The following is a 27,889-nucleotide window of genomic DNA, read 5'->3' as shown; positions in this document are numbered from 1 at the left end:
CAATTATACATACCAAGACACTATTTTAAAAATAGATGACATGGAAGTATATTGAGTCACCACCTTGTGTCCAACCTGAAGAAAGAAACAACCAAAGGTGAAAAGAGGCATCAGAGAATGTGAACTCAGGAAGCCTGGGTTTCAATCCTGCTTCACGACTTAGAATTGGTGTCTTGCTAGACAAGCCATTTAACTTCACTAAACTCCCATTTCCCTACAAATTTTTAAAAATAATGAAATGGATAACGATCATGAATGCTATAAAGGCATTATGTCCTAAGATTATGCAAAACCAAAAAGCCACAAAGGAAAAGATTGGTATATTTGAGTATATAAAGAATAAAATGCTTTGTATATCAAAAAGCATCATAATCAAATCAAATTAAAAGTATAAGCATAATGTGGAGAAAGATTTGAAATACAAAACGAACCAATATGAGCTGAACAAGAATAGAAGCAGAGAACGTGAGCCACCAATTCTTGAAAAAGAAATCATAATAAGTTATAAACAGATGAAATATTATCAAACTCAGTGGAAATCAGCAGAAGTTAGTAAACAATGAGATCTAGTACTGTGTCATTACACGTTTATTTAATGTAATGCTGACTATGGAACTTAACATAAATCTTTCTTTCTCGTGCTCATCTTCCCCCCAGTACTACTAAAAGTAATAGCTACAAACATGAGGGCAAGAACACTTACTTGGTAACACATGAGGAGACGTCAGTTTTCAAAAAGCACGTTTCTGACTTTTCAAAGAGCAGTAAGAATATGTATCAAATTTGGCACAATTTAGATTCGAAGTCAGAAACAGCGATACAACACTTCTTAATCTAGATCCCTGATAGGTATTTTATATATTATCTTAATAATTTTTACAAAGATAAAAATGCTTAACATTGAGTAACATTACAGACTTAGTAAACACAAAATAGAATAAACCCTGAAGACAAGTAGAAATAATTTACTTTAGAATTGCATGTCCTGACCCCACTCACCCTAGAATTTGGTAGTTATTTTAAAAGCAGAAGGATCTCCGTTCCTAGACATCTGCAATATAAACTTTCTTTATTTTCTTTATTTTTTGTGACTCAGTATTTCTTGTGCTTAGGGTACATAAGAATTACAATGGAGGGTTGTATACCCCCCAAATTACATTTTATTTATGATACTTCAAGCATGATTCATGGAACACCCTAGGACGATTTTGATTATATTTTTCCTTATGTATCAACTCTAGAATATAATTCCACTACAAGATGCAAAACCATTGTACAATTTCTCTTCCAAAAATTAGCAAATTATTTTTTAAACATTATAGTTTCAAAGATTTGCTAGACGGGGTGTGAGTTTCCAGACACTGGCTCAGATGAACAATTAGTTACCTTTCTGCAGAGTATTTTGTTAATATCTCTGAAAATGTAAAATGTGTGAAGCTGGTAATTCTATTTCTAGTGATTTAACGTAAAGAAATACTTGCACACTCATTTAAAGATGTATGTATAATTATTCAATGCAGCAACAGCGTAAAAAAATACTGGTGTTAATGGACATGATGCTTAAAACTCATAGATGTCATCACACTGTATTTAATATGAAATCACAATTTCTTAACATGTCATGAAAGTCCTGCATAATCTGGCTTTTTCTTACCTTGTCAGACTCATCTTCTGCTTCTCACCATATTTCATGCAACCATCCAATCATTGGAAAACATCTAGTCATTGAATATTCATTAATCAGGAAATGGCTAAATACTCATACTGAGGCCTGGAATATGATGCAACACAATATGAGTTTAACACTGACTTGGATGTAAATACTGAAAGATCTCCAAAAAAATGTACAGTAGATCCTCATTTATAAGTGTGTGTGTGTATATCTGTGTGTGTGTGTGTGTGTGAGTGAGGAATGGAGGCAAGGAGGGAGGGAGACAGAGAGAGAGAGAGAGAGAGAGAGATTACTTTCTCATGGTTCCATGGCTTTGTTACGGTTGTTCTCAACAGGTCTTGATAGAATACCAAAATAAATTAAAATCCACTCTGCACATAAATTTTGTGCTAAACTTTAACAAAATCATTAATAAAAATATCAAAAAGTTATCAAGTGCATCTTTGTGTAAGACACTATATGAAGCACTTTGTGTGCTCCTCCCCACTTAATCCTCACAATAGTCCCACAAAGTAGGTGGAGTCATTATCCCCAAGTTTTGGTGTGGATTTAAAATTTTAAATCATTAGTGGTCGTATGCTAGTAAATGTCAAAGTTAAGCTACAAACCCAGGTTGTGTTATTCCTGAGTCCACTGTCTTAATCACTAAACTGTCTGATACTAAGAAATGGATCTTGATCCCTTGGATCTTAAAGATAGCTCACTGCTCTTTTGGTCTGTCAAAAATGACACACTGCCAGTGGCACATGAGAGAGAAAGCACCAGGCTTCTGGATTGATGTTGGAAATAGAATGATCTTACTGTCCTGCTCTTCCGTGTCAGCAGGACAAGGAACTCGGTGAACTTTCTCAGATGTTGACCACAGACGTGGTAGTTTTTCACCTTGACTCCACTTTCAGAGTGGACTCACCCTCCTGAATACTCAGTCACCCTCAGAGTTACCAGAAATGAAATGCACCATAATGCATCTCCTTCCCAGCATCTGAGTTCACAGGGCAGGCCCCTGCCTTGGTCTATGATTATTCTTTGCTTTTTCTCAAGGACACGATGTCTGGAGTAGGTACTACAAACACACAGGCCTATCTGTGAATAATAACCTTATGTCATTCTTGGCTCATAGAAAGAACATGGACTTTGGTCTCGCCCACATATAACCTGAATCAAATCAATATCTTTTACTTGGGCAAATTATTTAACCTCACTGATGTATCTCTTTATCTATTTGCAGATTGGAGATACAAATAAAACTCACCTACAAAGGTTGTCAGAAAAATTAGCTATTGCCATTTTTGAGTGTAAGCTGAACTACACATGTAACTGCAAATACCTGATGATAGGTTCCTTGGATTCAGCCTATATTAAGCATGTGCTTCTAATGTTTTGACAGCTGGGGCCTTGATGAATTTGGAAAGACTGCCCCTCCCAGAGCCAGTCAATTCCTGGAAATAGTAAAAGGCTTACCTTTAAGGGAGTGCACTTTTCAAATGCAAAATAACCAATCCAGAACCCACAGAACCCAACACTTTCTCTTTTAGGCTCTTACAGTCAGAGTCATTATCCACCTGCCCAAATCATTCCAGAGGCAGGTACCATGCAACTAGGGATAACCCCTATGCCCCATAATGTACTAAAATTATTCAAACCAGCCAATCCTAAAGCTGTTTACTATATCTCACCCGTTCCTCACTGCAGAAGCCAAATTAAAGACTCTTGTCCATTTTCCTAGCTCTTTCTCTGCCTCTTGACTGACCATGGCAGTTCCCCACATGGCTCTGTGTGTTGCGGCACAGCCGCCCCTTTTGGGAACTGTAAGTAACAGATTATTTTTGCAATTACCATCATTTTCTGATCTTTTGGCTTAACCAGAACTGAATAATGATGAAACCTACATTTTAAAACATATCCTGGGGCTCAGAATCACTCATTTGATTGGTTGTTGGCATTTAACTTTGGTTCCTTACAGAGCCACTTGTTCTTCTGGTGATATACCTAATCATAGTGACTTTTCCAATTATATATCATGGACTTCCCCATTGTCTTTAGAAAACCCTATTCACATTCATAGCATATTTGCAACAGGAGAGGAAAAAAAATTATTAGTTAACAGCATTTTTCCTAACATTCCCTAGGAACAGTTTTCATATAGTCATGTGTTGCTTAACAACAAGAATATGTTGTGAGAAATGTGTCATTAGTCTATTGCATTGTTGTGCAAACATCATAGAATGTATTTACATGAACCTAGATAATATAGCTTACTGTGTCCCTAGGCCATATGGTAGAGCCTATTGCTTCTAGGCTACAAACCTGTAGAGCATGTTACTGTACTAAATACTACAGGCAACTGTAACACAATGGTAGTATTTATATATCTAAACATAGAGAAGGTACAGCTAAAATATAGTATAAAAGATAAAAAATGGTATACCTGTACAGGGTACTTACCATGAACAGAGCTTGCAGGAGTGAAAATTGCTCTGGGTGAGTGAGTGAGTGAGTGGGTGAGTGAGTGAGAGCTGAATGAATGTGAAGGCCTAGGATATTACTCTACCCTACCACAGACTTTATAAACACTGTATACTTAGGCTACACTAGTTTATCTGAAAATTTTCTCTTCTTCAACAATAAATTAACTTTGATTGTAAATTTTTACTTTATAAGCTTTAACATTTTAACTTCTTAACTCTTTTGTAATAACATTTAGCATAAAACAGAAACAGTATGTACAGTTGTACAAGAATATCATTTTTCTTTTTTATTTACATATATATATATATTTTTGAGACAGAGTCTTGCTCTGTCACCCAGGCTGCAGTGCAGTGGCACTATCTAGGCTCACTGTAACCACCACCTCCCAGGTTCAAGCAATTCTCCTGCTTCAGCCTCCCGAGTAGCTGGGACTATAGGCACACACCCCTCGGCAGGCTAATTTTTTTTTTTTTTTTTTTTTTTTTGCATTTTTTAGTAGAGACAGGGTTTCACCATTTTAGCCAGGATGGCCTCAATCTCTTGACCTCGTGATTGTCCTGCCTCCGCCTCCCAAAGTGCTGGGATTACAGGAGTGAGTCACCATGCCCAGCCCAACAATATTATTTTTCTTTATATTCTACTTCCATAAGATTTTTCCTATTTTTTAAGCTTTTTACTTTCATTTTTTTAAATTTGTTAAAAAGTAAGACATAAACACTCATTAGCTTCAGCCTACACTGGGTCAGGATCATCAATATCACTGTCTTCCACCTCCACATCTTGTCCCACTAGAAGGTGTTCAGCAACAATAACACACGGACCTGTCATCTCCGATGATTACAATGCTTTCTTCTGGAATCCCTCCTGAAAGACCTCTCTGGGGCTCTTCTTGAGGAGATGTCAATCTTTCTGAAGTATGTTCATGTTGGTTTGCTTAGTTTGTTTCTTTTTTAATCATAGATTTGCTTGTAAGCAGCTAATGCACCATGACCTTTTGGTGTTGGTGGTCCATGTTTTTAAACTTTTTAAGGAGCTTGTTGAGGTCTGCAAGAGCTTATACTAAACTCTTCATTGTGGATTTTTTAAGGGTTATTCTGCTCTTTCTCCTCCTGCACTTTCCTTTCCTCTTGCCTCTTATTCAGTAATGCATTCCTATTCCACTTCCAACTTCTCATGAGTCAGTTCCTTAGGAACCACCTCTAGGAGCTCCTCTATATCATCCTTGTCCACACCCAGGTTAAAGTTACTTGCTATCTCAATCACAGCCTTTTTAATTTTTACAACCCTCTCACTCTTGGCAAATTCTTTGTAGTCATGAGCAAAACTCTTGAATATTTTCTTCCAGATGCCATTCACACATCCCTGGCTGATATCACCCCAAGCCCAAGCAAGATTCTTGATGCAATCATAGATGTTGTAATCCTGCCAGAATTGCATGAGTGTCTTCCTCAGTTGCAGCAACAGCCTTAGCAACAGTCCTACTTGGGCAATAAGCCTTAGAAATCACTATGACTCCTTGACCCACTGTTTGGGTCAAAGAATTGGCATTTGGAGGGAGATACGTCACTTTGGTATGAGGAGGAAGATCACCAATAAAGGAGGATGTGCAGGAGCATTCTCAACAATAAGCAAAATCTTGAAAGTGTGTTATTTTCCAAAGAGGACTTCTCCATTTTGCTGACATAGCAATTCAGGAGGGAATTTTGGAAAAGGAGCTGACTGATCCATCACTTCTTATTGCTTTGGTTGTACACTGGCAATGTGTTCTTACTGATGTGCTTGCAGGCTCTGTAATGCTCACCGTGCCAGACCACAAAGGGCTCAATGTGTAATATACAACACTACCTTCCAAAGATGACTGTTATCCTATCCTTAGAGAGCTAGAAATTTGGCATTGACTTGGCCTTATGGATGAAAGTCCCTTCATGCATTCACTTCCAGAATAGAGAGGTTTCAGCCATACTCCAGATTTGCTCCGGCAAGTAAATTTTCTCCACGATTAGCTTATCTAGAATTTACCAAAATTTTTCAGCTGCCTTCACATCAGCACTTAGAAACTCACCAGTTACTTTCATATTAGGTAATGAGTAATGATTCTTGAATCATTTAAACCACCCAGACCTAGTAGTAAATTCAACAGCATAGTCAAGTCAAACCTTTTCTTTCATCATTGCAAACAACTTTTTGCTTTGGTCGTGATTATCATGGTGATGAGAGGAGTACACTTCTGTGTCTGGCCTTCAATCTACATCATTAGAAGTTTCTCCATATCTGACATAAATATCAGGCCCTTCCCAAATTTTTGTTAGTCTCATTGCCTTCAGTGAAGCAGATGGTCTCAGAGCTTCCATCACTTATTTCTTGTACTTTAAGATCATAGTTACAGTGGAATGAGATCTGTCTGATTGGTGAGCAGTAATCCTCATTGACGTTCCACCTTTGTAGTTCTTAATCACTTCTCATTTTGTTTTCAGGTCAATCACTTGATGTAGCTTCTTATGGCAATATTAGCAGTAGGCTTTTTATATTTTATATTTTTATATATTTTATATTCATTATTTATGATGAACAAAATAAGATGAGATTAAATCAAGCACAAAAGAAAATGATGTAATTAAGAGACACAGTAAATAGGAGATATATGATCCTGCTGCTAGAATAACACAGCACGCTGTTTTTAAGTAAGCTTTATTTTAATAAATAGAAGGAGCATATTCTAAAATGACAGAAAAAAGTCCCTACATATATCAGTAACATAGCTGTTTATTATCATTACTTAGTATTATGTACCACACAAAATTGTATGTGCGACATTTTATATGACTGGAGGCATAGTAGATTTGTTTATGCCAGTATTAACCACAGATGTGTGACTAATGCATTGCACTACAATATTATAATGGCTAAGACATCACTGATAGAAAGTTTTCAGCTTTGTTATGATCTTATGGTACCATCATGGTATATCATCAACCAAATCATTGTTATGTGGCACATGACTGTATATGGAACAAATTCTCCTTGCAATATAGTTTAAAATAACTTCAGAAGAAATTCCTATTATTCAACACTAGTTTGTAACCAATATCGTATTATTTTTACTCGGTAAAGCACATCATGTACATTTTTTTCATTTAGTCATTGTGGTAACAAGCTTATTATTTCCACTTTCTAGATGGAGGGCATTAAGTTCAGAGAGACTATGACTCACCAGTAGCAAAGCCAACATTAGAACGCTGGTCTACATCATCTCCCTCTTGTATTCCTTCCTTCCTATAACATTGTGTCCCATGAAAGGCATTACTTTTCATGATGGGGTAGAGATAATAATGATAATGATAATGATGGAATAATGTTTGTTCCAAGTGTTTTATGTCTAACACTTTTATTTTTATTTCTGCAAAAAAGCCTTTACTTTATGCCCAAACATAAATAAGAGGTCATGTTTCATGATCTAGAAAAGAGAAATTGTTATTCCAATATTTGCCTAGGCTATTTTCCTCCACACAATGAAATATTTTTCTATGCTGTTTTCTTAACTGTAAATAAGGTTACAAGAGGGAGTATTCAACCAAAACAATTATAATTGGCTACAAACATAATCCAATAACCTCATTTCACCCATATTGTTAAGAGAGTTAATTGGACCTGCACAGCTACCAGCTAAATGTGTTGCTGTAGGCAAACAGTGAATCCAATTTCCTCCATAAACATAGCTCTGCCAAAGTGGAGTACATGAAGGGCAAAGGAGAGAGGATTCTAGGGTGTAAGCTACAAAGATCATCCATTTGCTTCCAGTTATCTGATCTTACCAGTTCAGAAAGAAGAGAGAGAATATTTATTTATGTATCTATCATCTATATATCTTTTTAATAGAAGCAAATAAACAGAAAGAAATAATAATTTGAGTTACAAACAAGCTTAACTCAAATCAGCAGAAAGGAGCTCCCCTTCTTTCTTCCCCAGACATCTACTAAACATTGCACCTAATATAATATCTTTATTGTTAATCTAGAGGAGAGGGGTGTTTTTGTCCCCATAATTGCTTTTTTTTTTTCAGTCTTCTGGGCACATCAACATGTTTTTTTATCTTTAACAATTCAGAATATAGTAAGACTTTTTAAAAACGTCTTCCTGGCTTAGTAGTGTTGCCATTCAGGTCAGTAGTAACCTCATCAGGGGCCTTAGAAAGACATACATGTGTATGGATTTCTGTTCTCACTGAATTCCTCATTCACACTGCAACCTGGGAAAGTTAGGGAGCATTTTTACGTCTTTCTTTGTTTGCCCCAAAAGAGAGTCATAATTGTGTCTTTCTTTTACTCATGGGGCCAAGAAAAGATTAAATGTGAATGGATTCTTAAAGTTTAAAATACACACAGATGTGAGAAAGTATTCAACAAATAAATTCAACCAACAATAATGTAAATAAGTATAAAAGAGAAAATTTATCTTACTTCCAAATTCATGTGATTTTTTCAATCTCTTAGGACCTAAGTTATGTCTCAACAGCGAATTTCCAGGAAAGTCTCTCCCCTGAGTGTTTTCTGATGATATTTTAATAATTCAGATTTTAGGTGTTGTGGCTTTTAAATCCCTTTATAATTAGGGCTCTTACCAGATTCAAATGGCCTGTCATTTTAGTTAGTCCAAATTAGTAAGCTTATATGTCAGCCACTTTTATGGTCTGAGTTGACAAGCCTCCAAATTGGAAATTTATGTTCATAAACTCCATTTTCTTTTGGAAAATAATGCATTTTCCTCTGTACATTTTATTAACAACCTCTGCTTTCCAAGATGTTCCTTAAATGAAGAAGAGGAGAAAGAGGATACTGGTCCCTCCAAGCTCTGTGTTAGAACACTTACAAACGCTAAGAGTTTGAGCTTTCCTTTAACATATTATTCAGTGTTCAGTTACCCATTTGTGTCTCAGAATAGAAACCATCCCCTTGGTTGCTTTGGGGATCTTAAATCTACAATGTACTTTGTAAAGTTAGTGTTCAACCTTATATTTGCCAAATCTCTCCCTATTTATGTGTTTCTCAACAGTGCACTCAGCATTATGATATAAGCAGCAGGAGTCAAAACTAAGGTAATCTTAGTTGTTAGTGTACCAATAATTGTCATTATAAAAGATTTATGGAGCTTAAAGTTCTGTAGGGGAGATGAACCATGAGCCCAAAACAGTTAATGAACAATGCAAAACAGTGTATCATTAAGGAAAGAAATTTGTAAACCTATTTGTCAAACTTATAGTAATGGAGAAAAGATAGAATACAAAATTCAGTAAAAACTTTTTGGAGGTGAGACATGAATAGAGGCTGGTGCTGCAGAAAGAGGGGTGGCTGGGATATAAATAGAATAAAATGTGAGAAAAGAACTTCCAGATTGGGTTTCAATGAGGGACCACAGTGCATAGTTATCGATGCATTTGGGTGAGTATAGCACACGACTCTTTTTTATCTTTTTCTTTAAATGAAGGTAAATTCATGCATGCGAATGATTTGGAATTTTCCTGGTTTATGTACCCTCAATGAACATGTAAGTGTTTTGTCTGAGTTCAGTTCTCTTCTTGGCATAGAAATCTACTTCTTGAAGTACTCCTCCCTAGCTCGAGTTATAATGTCTAAGATCTTTTTTTTTTTTTTTCCCCAAAACCCTACTGAATACATAAAACTGCTGGTGATATTTGATTGGTTCAGGATAGGACTCTGACTTTACCTCAACAAATGAGTCACCTATCAAAGATTTTTTTAAAATCTTGGAACAAGGGAAATCATAGATCAGTTTCTCCCTATGATCTGTAAGATGTGAAAGGCAGATGCTCTCAAAAATCATGTGTTTGGTCAAGAAGAAAGCTGCTATGACGTAGTAGAGAAAAATGAGGTTGACACAGAGGGAAATGGGGATGAGGATAAAAAAGAGAGAGAGAGACAGAAACAGAGAGATGATCTTAAGCATCTCAATGGTTGTATTCTTTCTATGACCCAACTACAATCTTGTTCTTGGTTGAATTTTTTAGTGCTTACAAGTAGAAATGTCCTAACTTATTAGCAAATAAACAATGATATGGAAACACCAAGTTCAGCCTGTGCTTGTCCACAAAAACCATTGTGCAAAGTGAGGTAACTCCGACACAGAAAGACAAATAACACACGTTCTCACTTGTAAGTGGGAGCTAAATAATGTGTACAAATGGACATAGAGTGTGCAGTGATAGTTAACGAGGACTTAGAAGACAGAGGGGTTGGAGGGGGATAATGAGAAATTACTTCCTGGGTACAATGATCAGTCATCAGGTGATGGATACACTGAAAGCCCTGACTTCACTACTATGTAATATGTCCGTGTAACGAAATTATACTTGCAACCCATACATTTATACAAATAAAAAAATTAAAAATAAATAAAATAAAGTTAAACCCTCTGGTTGCCTCATAGCCATAGGACTCATCAAATGGAACACATAATGCCTTGCAACCCCTATTCACCAACCCCTTAACTTACTGTCTTTGTCAGTAAACAATCTATATAACCAGTCACAGCAACCTTAGAGTTCCAAGATCTTTAAATTTTGTTGTAATGACCATTTTGGTTTAATGATTCCTATTTTCTATTAAATAAAAACTCCACTCACTTATTTGTTACAAAGAAGTCAGAACATCCTGAGGTGTTCACCCGAAATACATACCACTGGTATGAAGCCTTCCAATCCCCAGGAAATGGATTCGCGATCACTTTCTTTCTGTGATACCCCCTGCAATAACACCACAGGACAACATTTCTATATTTAATGAAGGAAGAAATTAGCAATGGGTATGAGTGAAAAATGTGTGCAAAGAAAAGCCAATCCTACTTGCCTTTAGTCTTATTATTTGAGTAGTCTATGCAGGAAAATGTAATTTGGTTCCTGAGTTATGAATAATTCTGACAGTTACACTAAGACAGGACACCAAATAATGTTCCTAGACAAATTGAAAATAGTATGTACACATTATATTGCAGCACCAAATGAGGTCATAATGCAAACAGAATGCTCGTTGCAGGAATAGTTATTCCTTAGCAGCTTTGGTCATGCCCTAAGGCCTCTATAAACAGAAGAAGCCCTCCCCAAGTCTTGGGAAAAGCCCAGGGCATTATATTTTGTGTGTAGAGGTGAGAGGCTTATAGTGGTAAATTCTTCAGCATACATTTTTACACGATTTGTAAATATTTTTATAAGGAATAATATAATTTAGCTTGTCAGCTCCAGGATGAAAGAAGCCATTTTATCTATAAAGGTGATTCCTGGCAGGCTAGCTGAATATGGAACAAAGAGGGAATTACCTTACCAATAACACAGAAACCTTTCAGCAATAGATTTAAAGATAAAGAAGACAATCTCATTAGGAGGTCTGTAGCTTGTGATTTATGAAGCCAGTCAATCAACCGATAATTATGTGATGAGTAGGAAGTGTAGTCAAAGACACAATTTCTGCCTCTAATTTAGCATAATTTCTTGTCATCCTTAGAGAATTTGTTTAGATCTTCATTTTATTTCATCAATATTATAACAATAGCTTTTCGTATCTCTGCTATTAATGTTGTCTCCTTGAACTCTGTAGCCAGAGTTATTTACTAAGTTGCAAAAGCATTTCTACAATCAGACTTTGTTAGTTCAAATCCTGTCTCTGTTACACTCTAAGTATACACTTGGTCAAGCTGCCTAACTTCTCAGGATCTTCCTTTCTTCATCTATGAAATGGAGGTTCAAATAGAATCTACCTGAACTATGTCTAAATTGTATGTATATGTCTAAATTATATGTATATGTCTAAATTACTTAGAGTAATGTGTTGCTCTTGGCAAGGGCTCAAGAAATATGAGTTATCTCTATAATGTCAAACCTCCATCCTAAAAACAAACTAGGAATGTCCTACTGCCTATCAAAGCTCGTCTAAATTATTCACCATGACATTGTATAGCATTCAAATCCTGGCTTCAGCATTTTATATTACCTTCTCCCTCATATATTTCTTTTGTCATTTATTCTGAACTCACAGAACTCCATTCTATACAGTCTTTTCATTGTCACTGCTCTCTCTATCCACTATACCCCTCCTTTTCTGTTGCATATGGTAAACAGCTGTTCATCCTTCAAGGTGAGTCCCTGAAAGGTAGTGCTCAAGAGTCTTACGAGTGAAATGGTCTGAATTAGAATCTCTTGGCTTCATCACTTACCTCCCAAATGATCTTGGGTAAATTATGTTAATATTTGTGCCTCAGCTTTCTTAGGTGTATTTTTTATGTGCAAATTGTGCTTTAACACTCACAGAGTAGTAGTTATGAAAAGTCAATGAAATAGCACAGCCCCAATACTTAGAACACTGACCGGCATATGGTAGAAGCAGGAATTGTGCCCCAACCCAATTATTATCTTCTTTGTGATGTCTTTGCTAATGCTTCAGGACAGAACAAGTCATTTTTTTATGATTTATTTATTAGTCAGGGTTCTCCAGAGAAAACAGAACCATTAAGATATGTCTCTCTCTCTCCCTCTCTAATATAGTTGATAAAGAGAGAGAGAGAGAGAGAGAGAGAGAGAGAGAGAGAGAGAGATGATAGAGATAGATAGCTAGATAGATGATAGATAGATAGATGATAGATAGAGATAGATAGATGATAGATAGATAGATGACAGAGATAGATAGACGGTAGATAGAGATAGATAGCTAGATAGATGATTGATAGATAGATAGATAGATAGATAGATAGATAGATAGATAGATGATAGATAAATAGATAGATTTTAAGTAACTTGCTCAGTTGATTGACAGTAGGGGAAGCCAAGTCCAAATTCTGCAAAAAATTCTGCAAAAAATGTCTCAGTCTTGAAGCCAAGGCAGTCTGGAGAAGAATTTCTTCCTCTTTGTGGAGACCTCAATCTTATCTCTTAAGACCTTCAACTGACCATCTTCATAATGAAGGGTAATCTGCTTTACTCAAAATCTACTGGTTTAAATGTTAATCACATCTAAAAAGTAGCTTCACAACACCTATACTAGTGTTTGACCAAACAGTTGGGCACCTTCACCTTGCCATGTTGACACATTAAAAATTAACCATCACAATTATATAACATTATTCATGCCATTTATTAACTTGAATAGTAACTTTATGAGTATAGGTCTGTACTGTAATCTGCTTGAATGGACTGTAACCTGCTTGAATGTTAATAAAAGATCTCCCTTTATTACAGATCTTCATTTTCTTTCATTAAAATTATGACAACAGCTTTCAGTATCTCTGATCTTAATGCTGCCTCCTTGAACTCTGTAGCCAGAGTTATTTTGCTAAATCACAAAAGGATTGTAAGTTCTTTTTGCTAACTCCCAAAAAGAGTGTAAAGATTGTAAACTAACTATGTTAGTTCAAATTCTGGCTCTGTTACTCTCCAAGTATAACCTTGGTCAAGCTGCCTAACTTTTCAGCATTTTGATTTCTACGAAAGGAGACCTTTTATTAGTTATATCTCATATCTGCCATCCTGCCATTGGTGCAAAGCACAGTTCCTTAAAAACAGTAGGTTAGGTACATATTGTGGCTCCAAACAAATCAAGATGTAGAAAATTTTGATCGTAGTAAAAATATTCAGTATTACTCCTTAGTCATCCACTGTCCTCCCTACCCCAGGCAATCGCAGATCTGATCTCCATTACTACAGAGTTGTTTCACAAGTTCAAGCCTTTATGAGTTATGTGGTTTCTTACATTTAGCAAAATATTTGTGAAATTCATTTATTTTCAGTGTATCAGCAGTTTATCCCTTTTTGTATTTGAGTGGTATTCTATTTCATGAATATTTAATATTTTTAATTCATTCATTCATGGACAATTTACAGTTTGGGGCTACTGTGAATAAAATTCTTATGAATATTTGCATTACAAGACTTTTTGTAGATATATATTTTCATGTCTATTTGTCATGTGATAGGTGGATGGTTAAGTTTACAAGTACTTAATAAATTTTTTACCAGCATAATTGTATCATTTTGTACTTAAACCAGCAATGTATTAGAATTTGAGTTAATTCTGTGTCTCTGCAGAGTTCGGAAATTTTCCGTTTTATTACTTCTAACATTTCAGTGATGGGCAGTGATGCTTTATTGTGTTTTTAATTTACATTTCTTGAATTTTTTTTAACTTATACTTTAAGTTCTAGGGTACATGTGCACAATGTGCAGGTTTGTTACATATGTGTACATATGCCATTTTGGTGTGCTGCACCCATTAACTCGTCATTTACATTAAGTATATCTCCTAATGCTATCCTTCCCCTCCCTCCTCCCCATAATAGGCCCCGGTGTGTGATGATCCCCTTCCTGTGTCCAAGTGATCTCATTGTTCAATTCCCACCTATGAGTGAGAACATGCGGTATTTGGTTTTCTGTTCTTGCGATAGTTTGCTGAGAATGATGGTTTCCAGCTGCATCCGTGTCCCTACAAAGGACACAAACTCATCCTTTTTAATGGCTGCATGGTATTCCATGGTGTATATGTGTCACATTTTCTTAATCCAGTCTGTCACTGATGGACATTTGGGTTGGTTCCAAGTCTTTGCTATTGTGAATAGTGCCGCAATAAATATACGTGTGCATGTGTCTTTATAGCAGCATGATTTATAATCCTTTGGGTATATCCCCAGTAATGGGATGGCTGGGTCAAATGGTATTTCTAGTTCTAGATCCTTGAGGAATCACCACACTGTTTTCCACAATGTTGAACTAATTTACAATCCCACCAACAGTGTCAAAGTGTTCCTATTTCTCCACATCCTCTCCAGCACCTGTTGTTTCCTGATTTTTTAATAATTGCCATTCTAACTGGTGTGAGATGGTATCTCATTGTGGTTTTGATTTGCATTTCTCTGATGATGAGTGATGATGAGCATTTTTTCGTGTGTCTGTTGGCTGTATGAATGTCTTATTTTGAGAAGTGTCTGTTCATATCCTTTGCCCACTTTTTGATGGGGTTGTTTTTTTCTTGTAAATTTGATTGAGTTCTTTATAGGTTCTGGATATTAGCCCTTTGTCAGATGAGTAGATTGCAAAAATTTTCTCCCATTCTGCAGGTTGCCTGTTCACTCTGATGGCAGTTTATTTTGCTGTGCAGAAGCTCTTTAGTTTAATTAGATCCCATTTGTCAATTTTGGCTTTTGTTGCTGTTGCTTTTGGTGTTTTAGACATGAAGTCCTTGCCCATACCTATGTCCTGAATGGTATTACCTAGGTTTTCTTCTCTTATTTTTATGGTTTTGGGTCTAACATTTAAGTCTCTAATCCATCTGGAATTAATTTTCATATAAGGAGTAAGGAAAGGATCCAGTTTCAGCTTTCTACTTACGACATTTCTTGAATATTACTGTGTTATATATTTTTATGTTATCATTGGACTTGTGTCTGTATATATGTGTGTGTTTGTAACTTTTAAATTATTTGCGTATTTAAAAATTTAAATTTTTATGTAATCACAGCTGTAGCTGTATCTCACAATTTTGATACATCATATTTCATTACCATTCAGTTCAAAATGTTTTCTAATTTCCCTTGTGATTTTCATTTTGACTAATGGGTTATTTAGAAGTGTAACATTTAATGTCCAAATACCTGGGCTTTATTTTCCAATACCTTTAAAAAATTCATTATTAATATAACTACATTTTGACACACAGCATACTCTATATGACTTCAATGTTTCTAAAATTCGTTGAAATTTGTTAAATGACCCAGTATGTTTTATTTTGGTGCATTTTCTACATATCCTTAAAATAAATGTGTATTATGCAGTTGTTGGGTATAATGTTTTGTAAATGTAATGTCAATCAACTTGGTCGATAGTGCTATTTATCTTCTTAATTTTTTGTCTCCTCTTTTCTCAATATGGACAGAAATATTTTTATTTCTTCTTCTACTTCTGTCAGTTATTTTTCATGTATTTTGAGGTTCTGCTATTAAATTCATGTACATTTAGGTATTTGTGTTTTATGTAACAGTTAACTATTTTTCATTATGAATTATCCTTATTTTAATGCCTTTTAATAGTTAACATTCCAAAGCCTTCTTTGATGTTAATATAGCCACTTCAGCTTTCTTTGGATTAGTATTTGGTATATCCTATCTCATCTCTTTTGTTTGTTACCTATCTGTGGTTTTATATTTAGAGATCATTTCTCATAGAATACATGTAGATTTAACTTGCCTTTTTATACAATCTGAAACTATCTGACTTTTAATTACTATGTTTAATTCATTTTCCTTTAATGTAAGTATTGCTACAACTTGCTTTAAGTCCATCTTCTTGATATCATTATTAACCTTTCTATATCTTCTTTACATCATTTTTTCTGCCTTCCTTTGGAATAATTATTATTTAGAATTCTATATTATGTACTCTATTTTCATGTTACCTATAACCTTGTGTTAATCATTTTTCAGTGATTATTCTAGGGTTTATAATATGCTTCCTTAACTTATCAGAATCCATCTTCAAATAACTATCATGCCCCTTCACATATATTGTAACTCACATTTTTCCCTCAACCTTCTTTTATGTTCCTATGGTCATAATGTTATCATTGCATATGTTATAAACCCCACAATATGTGGTTATTATTTTTTCTTTACAGTCAATTGCCTCTTAAATAAATTAGAAAAATTAGTTTCTTTTATTATATATTTTGTCAAATTTAACATTTATGGCTGTCTTCCTTCTTTTGTTTAGATCTGAGTTGTATCTGATATCATTTTCCTTTCAGCTGAATGGATATATTTTAATATTTTATGTGCTGTCATTCGACTAGTACTTCATTATTTTTCAATATACCCATTTACAGCTCTCTCTGAGCCGCTGCATCCCATGTTTTGATGTATTGTATCCTCATTTTCATTCATCTCAAAGTCTTTTCTGATTTTCCTTTTTTTAAATCATATTGGTTACTTAGGAGTGTATTATTTAATTTTACATATTCATAATTTTCTGAATTTCCTTTTGTCATTGATTTCTCATTTCAATGCACTGTGGCTGGAAAACATACTTTACATGATTTTAATTATTGCATATTTATTGAGAATTGTTTTATGGCATAATATATGGTTTATTCTGAAGAATCCTGCTGTTGTTGGGTGGAGCATCCTATAGATATGTTTGTTAATCTAATTGGCGTATAGTGTGAACTCAGTCTTCTTTTTTCCTGATTGATCTTTTTAGGAGTTGTTCTATACATTATTGAAAGTGATATATTGAAGACTCTAATACTCCTACTAGTTTCTGCCAAGGGCCTCTTTACATGTGTTAGTGCTTGCTATCAATGCTTGGGCAGGAAGTTTATAATTCGGTCTTAGCCTTAACTTCTTGATCGCACAGAGCCTCAAGGTCAGAGAGAAGTAAGAGTGTAGAGCCTTCTCGAGGTTTTTCATGGGCATGTGCATAGTTCTGGGCATGAGTACAGCCATATGTATGTGCATGTGGTCTTCTACATTCCCAAAAATATATCAGATTTTCAAAATAGCCCTCTATGAACCTCCATTTCACTAACATTTTCCACTATTATTTTCATAGTTCCTTTTTTATTTTCATATTTCCTTGGAGCTGTTTTGGCCCCAACTTGTACTTCCAACTCAGGCAAATGTGATGATAAACAACTGGTACACACACACACACACTCTCACACAAATACAGACACCCCTGGGTTAAATTGTGCTCACACCATGTGAGCTTGCAGTCAGATCAAATAAAAGACAGTTGAGGTGATTAGTTCAAAGGATACAAAACTTCAATTTTATAGGAGGCATAAGTTCAAGAGATCTATTGTACAATGTGGTGATTATAATTAATAACAATGTATTTCAGTCTTAAAAGTCACTTAGAGCATAGCATTTGATTGTTGCCACCACAAAAAAATATGTGAAGTAGTACTTATGTTAACTTGATTTAGCCATTCTACAATGTATTTATATTTTAAAACAACATGTTGTACACAAAAATATACAATTTTTGTAGATTTAAAAAAAACAAATGACTGAAGTTTAATAGGAAACTGTCAGACAGACTAAATATAAACAATTTGGGGGAATGGGTTTTTGGAGCAGCTCCCACTAACCCTGTTCTGTCCCTTCTGGGGGCAGATCAGTTCTTAGTTTTCACCATGATTGTGGGACTATTAGTTTTTGAGGCTACCACAGAGCTGGAGAGAGGGAAAGGGGAATACGACAAGTTAAAATACACCATGTTCACCATTCTTACCAATGTTTAGTCATTTATTTTAAATAATTGCTCCACAAATTGATACAAGTGTTTGGTTAATTTCTCGAGTTTTGAAAGAATTTGAGTTTGACAATTTTTGCAACTGTACTCATTACTTTATGGAGAAGAGAATTTTCCGATGTCCTTACAACATCATTTGTACTGATGTCACCCAGATGTAATTTTATTTTATTTTTATTCTTTTGTAAGTAATGTTTTTATTCCCCTTCTGGTGCTTTAATTTGTTCATCTTTATCTATCTTTTTAGGAATCTGATTATAATATGCCCTTTCTTGGTGATTTCTTGATTCAGGTTATTTTAGCTTCTTGGCTTTGTAAGCTGATTTATTTTTCCTAAAATTTTAACAGTGTTGGCTTTTTTTTCCCTAGCAACACCATCTCTTTTTTCCTTCTCTTACTCTAATTATGCATGTGTAGAAAATCTGATAATGCCACTGATCCTTGAGTATTTGTAATCCTTTTATTTTCCTGATTAAGTTGCATAATTTCTATAACTATTTAGTTATATTCATTGTTTCTTTTTCTGCTATATCTAATCTGTTGACATGCCAGTGATTCTTTCTTAAGTTCTAAGATGTATTTTTCATCTCTACAAATTCTATTAGGTTACTTTTTAAATTACCCATTTCTGTGTGCATTATCTTTATTTTTCCTTTAATTCATTGAATTTATTTATAATAAATATAGTAACATCCTTCTTTGCAAATCCCATAATACCTCTTATTAGCATGTTTCCAATGATTAATTTCCCTCTTGGCTATGGTAAATATTTTAAATTTCTTCTCATGACTAGTCATTTTTCATTGTTGCAAAATGTGAATTTTCTGAAGTTGTATGCTTGATTTTATGTTCTGTCTACAGGTCATTGAACTTTGATATATCAGGCAATTAAATTACTTATGGAAAAACTTAATTCTTTCAAGATAAATTTTGGCTTCATTGGGATAAGTTTAGAGAAGGCTTTATATGTTAGCTAGTTTGACACTACAAATGCTTCTTGGGTTTCTACTGAATATGCCAGCTGTTCAGAATGACTCTCCGCTCTAGTTGGTTAAAACTTGAAAACCTCCAATCCCTGTGTGAACTCTTGGATTTATTTAGCGTTTAGTTTCTTGGTAATTCTTTGCTCAGTCTCATGGAGTTTCACATGTTTCTAGTAGTTAACCCCAAGATCACAAGGACTTGAATGTAGATTTCTGATATTCTTCCTGCACTCTAAACTCCAAGTTCAACTCAGCAAACCTACTGTTATATTACTCTACTTCTCAAATTGTGATCTAGAAATTATCGCTAGCCAGGATAATTATAGGACTGACATTATACTAATTAACTTGCCATCAGGGATCAGAGTCTTGCATGGCCTGTTGGCTGACAATTGAAAAAAGTTGTTACACTTACTTTGTTGTTTTCTCTTTGTTGGAAGTAAGAGAGTTAAGTCTAGTTTCAGCTATAGAATCAAGGTTGGAAGAAGTTACAAGCTTTCCAGTTTATTTTTAATTCCTTGTTATTTTGGTCTTTTCCTTCCAAAAATTAATTTTTATAAATGGTAATATAAAATTGAACTAAAATATTTATTAACAGTAATAGTGGGAAAGGCATAGGTATCTTGCTTAACCCCCTCCCTTGCCCAATAAACCTTCTGAAAGCAATTACTTTTCTTTCTTTTACCTGTTTATTGAAACAGATTAGGCATTAATTCTCCGGATTTTTTTCCCAATGCTGATGCTGATTTGTTACTCTTGGTTAAGAATATTTCTTTTGTGCATTCCTAAGCCAGTCCTACTCTCAGTACATTAATGCTAGTATAGTCTTATTTTATTATTATTTTAAAATGTTATTCTTTTCCTTTTTTTCTCAGTTGTTTTGAGATGACATGTCACTCTGTCACCCAGACTGGAGTACAGTGAGCTGCAATCTCAGCCCCCTGCAACCTCTGCATCCTGGGCTCCAGGGATCCCTCCCACCTCAGCCTCCTGAGTAGCTGGGACCACAGGCATGCACCACCATGTAGCTAATTTTTACTACTATATTCAAGGATGAAACAAGAAGTTAATTAATCACATCAGTTTGTACCAAGATATCTGCATTGACACATTCAGATGAGAAGTGTTATAGAACAGTTATTAAAGCCCCTGTCTTTAGATTTAAACATTCCCATTTCTAGCACTTACAAACTTTGTAGCCTTATGCAAGTTGCAGAACTCACTATATTTCATTTTTATAATGGCTACAGTGAGAGTGCCTACTTCGTAGACATTTTTCCTGAGAAGGAAATAAGATAATGCCAGTATACTGCTTAGCCTAGTATATACCATATCTGTTACATGGTAAGCACATTTTTTATCAATATGCTAGAGAAGAAGAAAGAGGCATTAGAGGGAAGAGGAGGAGGAAGAGGAAGGAGAAGGGGAAGGGGAAGGGGAAGAAGAAGGAGAAGGAGAAGGAGAAGGAGAAGACTGAAAGAAGTCATAAAGTTCCAAGAATTATCAAGTATTGTAGGAAGCCTTGGGTGGGCTCTTGCAAACTTAATTTTTAATAAGGGAGTTTAGCTCTGCCATTGTGAAGGACAAAATCAGCTCATTAAAAAAAAATAAGCCCATTACTATTGATAGGTAAGCTATCTAACTTTACTTCTCTACCAGGGGAATATTTGATCTGTCACTTGTTAACTACATTAGTTAAACACCTTGAAAAGTTGTAGTAGTAATTCACTAAGGGCAATACCTACCATATCATTCTAACACTTCTGTGTTACAGCCAGGGACAGTTACACAGCACCACTGTTTCCAGGGCTTCTAGATAACTTCCAGTCAATGCTTCAAACCTCTCCTGACAGAAAGTCAGAGACAGAACCTGCCATGTTCCCAAACACAGGTTGCCCCTGAGTACATACTCAGTAATAGAATTAAGGTTTCATATAGGTGAACAACTATATTATTATATATTAGTCCATCTTTACACTGCTAGAGTAAAATTCACCTAGGAAAATAACCTGCTATAAACAAAAATGTAAAGCTACATAGAGATCATGTTAGAATTTAACTGTCTCTGCCTTTCACATTGAGTAAAACTGGGCTGCTGCATTACATCTGGCAGATGTGGATATGGTTACTTATACAAAATCAGCATGCTAGCTTAGGAACCACTTTCATAACCAACTTATTTACTTCGGTTTTCATCATATGTAGATATAGATATGCACACACGTGTGTGTGTGTGTGTGTGTGTGTGTACAATTTCATAGTTTCTGTGGACAAAATAAAATGCAGGACAAGGCAAATACCAGATAGAAGTCCAATTTTATTTGGAATAAGTGTGTTGTTGATCACAAATGTGTCACTTCTATGTGACATGAAGCTCATAATACAATATCCACTCCAAGCAGTCCATCTTAACACTGAACCTGTTCTAATTCCAGAAAGACAGTTGCCCACGAGAAAGCTACATATTTTTTTTTCAAAAAGTAAGTCTCCATTGTCAGCATATTCCTCACGGATACCACCACAACTGAAAGGTACTTAAGAGTTGCATTTAGAACATGTGCCTTAGGGCACACAAAGTATTTTTTGATTAAAAATGGGGTCAGGAACTGTTTACTGGTTTGTTTGTACCAGAAATTTTACATTTATTCTCATAATAACCATGCAAGATAGTTTGTTTTATAAATTACGAGAGGAAGGCTCAACGATGGTGTCTAAGGATACAGCTGGTATGTTACAAAGCAGAGGCCAGTTCTATATTTATTCAAAGTTTATTCATTCTCTGTTACATCAAGATGAAAATAGAAAGAAAAAGGCAGATGGGATGATCTTTATTGTATATGTCAAACCAAAAGTGAACTGGGCAATATTAGGCAAGAAGGAATATTAGAGGCTATTGAGATAGAGGAAAATGACCAAAAATAAGTCTGAACTCAACTCACTGAAACAAACAAATAATAACTAAAAAAAGAAGTGGAATTTTAAGAACTGGGATGAGGGAGAGATCATAGGCCATCTAGGTTTGCTAACTGGCATTACCCAATGGAAAAGTAAACCTTCTGATATCTTCATTACAGGAGGTAGTTGTACAACTTGGGTTAAAGCCCTCAGCTCCCACAGAAAATGAAAGATAGGGTCACTCTCTTCCTTGATGATTATACTTCAAAGAGATGATGCTAGATTTTTGAGGAAGACATTCCTGGATGATAAAACTGGCAAGATGCTTTTTAAATGATCTACGTCTCAAAGGGGCAGAAAAGGGATTTATAAGTAAGAGTTTCTAAAGTAAATGCTCTAAGACAAAGGAAGTCAGGAGTCTAGGGACAGAAGGAATCCTCTCCAAAGTTTAATCAAGCTGAGAGAAACATTAAGGCAACGCTGATCAATATGTATACAATAGTCTCCTTTATCCCCAGTTTTGCTTAATGGGATTTCAGTTACCCAAGGTCAACCATAATCCAAAAATATTAAGTGGAAAATTCCAGAAAACATACAGAGCTTTTAAATTATTCCCAGTAGCATGATGAAATCTCACACTGTCCTGCTCCGGCCCACCCAGGATGTGAATCATACCTTTGTCCAGTGTATCCATGCTGTATACCACACCTGCTCACTAGTCACTTCAGAGTCCTCTTATTTATCACATCATATAAACATAATACATGTGGAGTTCAGGACTATCTGCGAACTCAGGCATCCACTGGAATCTTGGAACATATCCTAGTAGATAAGGGAGGGCTTCTGTATGTCTCTGCCTAGCTTCTTCCCTCTTCGTTGCCTATTGTGTCTTTCTAATATTTCTCTGTCTCCCTATTTATCATCTCATTATTGGCAAAGGATTTTAAAAGTGTAAAATATGAATCTTATGAAAATATAAACACTCCTAATAGCTCACTATTAAAGTAAGCTTTGCCTATGGATAATGGCCCTATTATTCATGAAAGTCTTCCCTCTGGACATTTTTTTTTCTGTCTTACACCTTTTAAAACCATTTCTTCCAGTGATTCCTCATGTCCTCCAAGGATCATAGTCTAACATGGGTTGTCTAAAATTATGTGTTGTTGTGCTGTTACTGTTTTCCTTCATTTGTCTTTAGAGTTTCTCTACTGATGCATTTCATTGTCTTTTTTCCCAGTGTTCCCACATATAAATATTAGGTAAATCATGTGTGATATTGTAAGCAGCAGCAAATCCATATGAGTCTGCAGCAATCTAAATTCTTACCTGTCCAGAAGAAAGAATTTGACCAATAAGCATAAGGCAGAGTGAGAGATGGAGGCAAGTTTCAGAACAAGAGAGAGCATTTATTAAAAAGTTTTAGAACAGGAATGATAGGAAGTAAAGTACACTTGGAAGAAGGCCAAGTGGGTGACTTGAAAGATTTAAGTCAGCAGTTTGACCTTAGACTTGGGTCTTTTACATTGGTATTCCTCTGGGGTTGTGTTACTTCTCCCTTGATTCTTCCCTTGGGGTGGGTGGTCTGCATGTGCAGTGGCCTATCAGCACTTGGGAGGTGATGAACATGCACTGTGTGTGTATTACTGAAGTTGAGCACATGCTCACTTGAGGTGCTTTCCCTTACCAGTTGAGTGTCCTAGAGGAAGGTCATATACCAGTTAGACTCCACCATGTTGCCTCTTAAAGCACATGCTTGAGCCCACTTGCCCGACTTCTGAGAACTTACCTGGAAGCAGCTGATCACCAGTTTCAGGTGTTTTCTATCTATTGGGAGGCTGCCTTTCCCTGACACTGGCTGCAACCAATTATTATTTTAGGCAGACTTTTAACAACTGCCTGATCATCACATGATGGTCGCCTGAACATTCATGGCAGGTGGGGGCCCTCTCCTTCCCTGCTCATATGTGTCTAACAACTTACTGTAACAATATGTGCTTGGATTAATTTTTAGATATTCATCTTGCTTTCTTAACTAGAGAGTTGTGGAAAAAATGAAACAGAGGCTTGGTGAAATGAGAGTCTTAGGAGTGCCTGAAAGCATTGCATTTCCCTAGCTGAGCCTCTCTCGTTTTCTCTTCTGTCTCTCTCTCTCACTATCTCTCTCTCTTTCTCTCCCTCTCCCACTTTCTGTGTCTCTCTGTCTCTCTCCCTCCTTCATTTATAACTATCTCCTTCATTTATAGCTCTCCCCTTCATTTATAATTCTAAACTCTAGTCTGCTGTATCTGAGTTCTTTCGCCAGCCCTGGTAAACTCACAGAGAGGTCCTACATGACAAAAAGCAAAGTTGAAGGGAAATAACTTGAGAAGGATGCATTTGAAACACAGCTCTGTTCACTCTTCAAATAACTCCTCTGGGTAAATGCTGTTACCCTGAAAATATGATCTTGGAAGACAAATATTTGAAAAATGAGCCCATTATAAGAATATAAACAGTAAAGAGAACTTCACATATAGCAGAAAATTAGAAGGAATATAAAAAATGCCAATAGTAGGAAAGCCTAGGTTGTTATCTATCAAGTGATAATGCTATCCATCCTACTACATTAAGCAGAAGTCTAAATTCTGAAACATTCACAAAGAGGATGAAAGCAGGGAAGCTGACTTACAAATTAGAACTCTAGTTTAATAAATGCCATGCTGCCCAGACAAAGGGGGAAGAAATGAACAAAGGCAAATGTCCATCCACAAGTGTTTTTAAAATCTTTTGCTTTTTTGAACATTTCATTTATGAAATGAGAATGAAATATATAAATTTATATTTATATAAATGTAAATATAAACACACATGCTTTGTATAGTATGTTGAAACTTTCTGTAGACAGAAAAGAGATAGACTAGATCTTTCCAGGATTTCTGTCTTCCAGGTATATTTAAATATTACATTTTTGTGAAAAATCAATGAGAGTCCTGTTGGTGGTAGACTCAGTGATGGAGGGGACATAGGGTCCTCAAAACTGACCATAGAAGTTAACCTCAGAACAGCCTCATGGTCTGATGACATTAGCTCCTTTGTCATGCACAAGAGCCAGAATTCAATCATCACTACTACACTTAGATAGAAGCCTTCCAATGGAATGAAGGCAAATAAGACACTTGACCCATGGAAGACATGCCAACAATGGCAGGAGAAAGCCTGGGGAATGGGCAGTTTACAGGGGCCTCATTCTAAGGGCCCTATATTTATCAAGATTGTAATGACCCTCTGCATTTTTACTACTATTAACACTCAACTAGAAATTTTCTTGTCTCTTTTCCCTTACACTGTATTTCTAAAAAGCAAGCTGAGGAAATAATGACTGTATATGAGACAATACACTGATTAAGTATCCAGGAAAACCAGCCAATGATACCATTGAATTATTTATTATGAACACATATTTTAAACTGGCAACAAATTGTGCTTGAGAATATAAATTGCCTGGAGTACTAAAGAGCCTAGTTGCGCATTTACTTAATAAAGGTATGGATGACATGCAAGTGATTTTCCATTAGATATACCTTTCTTTTGCACTCTTAAATGAATATTTTGAATAACCCTCAACAACCTTTATTCAGTGATAGATAATCCAGTTCATGCATATTCTGAAGTCACAAAATATTGAAGCTTCAAATGAAACTCTGTCAAGTACCTTGAGTTAAGAAGAACATTCAGTAAATCGATGAATTAAGGGAAAGAGGGACATTCAGCAAACTAACAAAGTAGGGGTCTACTTATTCTCCTGTGAAAAGAAATTCATTTTTCACACGCTTAAAGTTAATGGTTAATTGTAAAAACAGAAGTTGAGGAAAGCCTTGAAGTGATGAAATATATGAAGTTAAAACAAAAATGTGAAAACAAAAACACATTGTAATGGACACTAATGCCTTAATTAGGCTAGAACATTACATTGTGAACAAATTATTGTCCTTGATGGACAGACATATGAATAATGAATTTGGTGATTTTTTTTTTTTTTTTTTTACTGCTTCAGATCTGAGATAGTTAATGATCTTTATTTATGATGTGTATTTATGATGCATTTGTCACCAATCTTTGTGTTGTTAAGGAGGCTGGTGGGTGCTCACCTGTTCTTTCTATAGTGTACTTACGTGACTGTCCTTAATTTGTGGTCAGAAGTGCTATTTGGGAGCCTGTGGTTTTAACTGACTTTGATGCACGATTCCTGGTTGGTTCAAAGTACTTGCTCAGAATCAGCTGCCCTTACCTTTTAATTTTATATTGAACAATCCTGTCTATTGCTACATTTCTAGTTTGTCTCCTGTTCTCCTCCTTCTTTGTCATGCAGACATCAGGATATCTGTAGAGTATTTCCACTCTTTTCGCTCACACTGCAGCTGTTTGCTTCTAGGTGGAGTGAGACTTGTAAGTATAGTACATTGTGCTACTGGGAATTACAGAGATCCCAATTTTTTCTCATTAAATTATCTACAAGGAAATTAAGAACAGAAATTGTATTCTGCCACTTACAAACATGGAGAAATTTATTTCAATCCCATCTGCGATGGGATTTTTATTTAACCCAAAAAGAAGGAAAGAGGGAAAAAAGAATAAAAGAGAGAAAGATGGGGGAATAGGGAAGGGGAAAAGAGAGGGAAAAGCAAAGGCAGGAAGAAGAAAGGAAGGAATCAAATCAAAGGTTGATGTTTTCTTTCTATCATTTAAGCTTTTTACTATTGCATATTAATGAGCAATATCCATTCTAACCTCCCCACCCCCCATTTCCGGCTTATCAAACAACCAACAAGGGCAAAGAGGGTGGATATATAACAGTTGTGACTTGTTTACTCTGGAACCAGCCCCTATTTTCAGGTTGAAATTAGATCACATAGCACCTTGGTGGTTAAGTACAGGTGTCATTGCTGCTGGCCAGGTTTTTGGGGAAGGCTACAAGATGACTGATGTCCCTGGTGTGGCTCTGAGGCAAGAAATCTGCCTCCCTTCACTCTACTCACCATTTATAATGATCGCACCTTTCTTCCATCATTCCCCTTGACTTCATGAGCTGCGAGTGTTCCGGGAGAACGTGCTTGATTCTCCTCAAGAGTTCTGTGTTCTGGCATTGTTTGCTGGCCTGGTTCCAAATAGCTTAGTCCCCAAAAAATTCAAGGTGGAAGGGTGACATGGATAGTGATATATACTATGATAGCTGATTTGAGTGGTGATGGGGCTTTAAAGTTAACCACTAAGCTATAGGAGATTGGTGAAAACCTTTATGAGAGAGGTTCTCATCCATATCCACCATGCTGCTCACTGGTGGCCGTACGGAGCCATTATAAACAACAGCACAGCTCACTGGAGATGCCTGCCCCTTGTAGCATTAAAACAGCTACCCCAAACCCATTGAACTCTTCTATAAAACCCCATTAATATGAATCCAAGTTTCCATAAAAATTAGCAGCGATATCCTATTGAGAACAAGGAACTTGAACTGATTTCATAGCCTTCAAAACCAAGCACAAGGTTTGTGAAATATGAATTTTTTAAATTTGTCTGTCATCTCTCCCCTCT

The 27,889-nt window shown here is 35.7% G+C and overlaps 1 long non-coding RNA gene across 4 annotated transcripts in view; it reads right to left on the bottom strand.

Moving 5' to 3' along the window:
* The window catches only part of LOC126962352 (uncharacterized), a 57,954-nt gene extending 30,551 nt beyond the window's left edge, over positions 1-27,403 (bottom strand). For 3 of the 4 annotated variants that reach the window (XR_007728664.1, XR_007728665.1, XR_007728662.1), the window contains exons 1-2: positions 27,334-27,383; positions 3,349-3,478 (exon numbers count right to left, since the gene is read on the bottom strand). This is a non-coding gene — a long non-coding RNA (uncharacterized LOC126962352). Of the gene's footprint in view, positions 1-3,348; positions 3,479-27,333 lie in introns of all 4 variants that reach the window. The other variant, XR_007728663.1, reaches the window with a different exon arrangement.
* Positions 27,404-27,889: the final 486 nt, after the last annotated feature.

Source organism: Macaca thibetana, chromosome 9 (genome assembly GCF_024542745.1).
Source record: "Macaca thibetana thibetana isolate TM-01 chromosome 9, ASM2454274v1, whole genome shotgun sequence".
NCBI classification, from domain to species: Eukaryota; Metazoa; Chordata; class Mammalia; order Primates; family Cercopithecidae; genus Macaca; species Macaca thibetana.
Note: the sequence above shows the minus strand (reverse complement) of the source record. Positions and strands in the feature narration are given on the sequence as shown.